Below are 297 nucleotides of genomic sequence, written 5' to 3' on the forward strand. Positions count from 1 at the left end.
GAGAAAGAAGAGAACCATCAAGAAAGAGGCCACTATCTGACATTTTAAAAGGGCAAATCGAAAGCAATCAACACCCAACAAAATGTTCAGTGTGGAACGAGGTGATAGCTTAGGATACACTTAGGATACAGTAATGAGGCTAAGAAGTGCTGTGTGTTTTAATGTAAATTAACACAAGATAATCTCTTCACACATTTAAGTGATGCACTTCAAATTAATTAATACATATTTAATAGAAGTCTTCTTGAACAGCTGTTATTTACTTCTGGAGTTTCTACACATTAGCACTGCCTTCTT

This window comes from Meleagris gallopavo, chromosome 13, assembly GCF_905368555.1.
Source record: "Meleagris gallopavo chromosome 13, MGAL_WU_HG_1.1, whole genome shotgun sequence".
Lineage (NCBI taxonomy): Eukaryota > Metazoa > Chordata > Aves > Galliformes > Phasianidae > Meleagris > Meleagris gallopavo.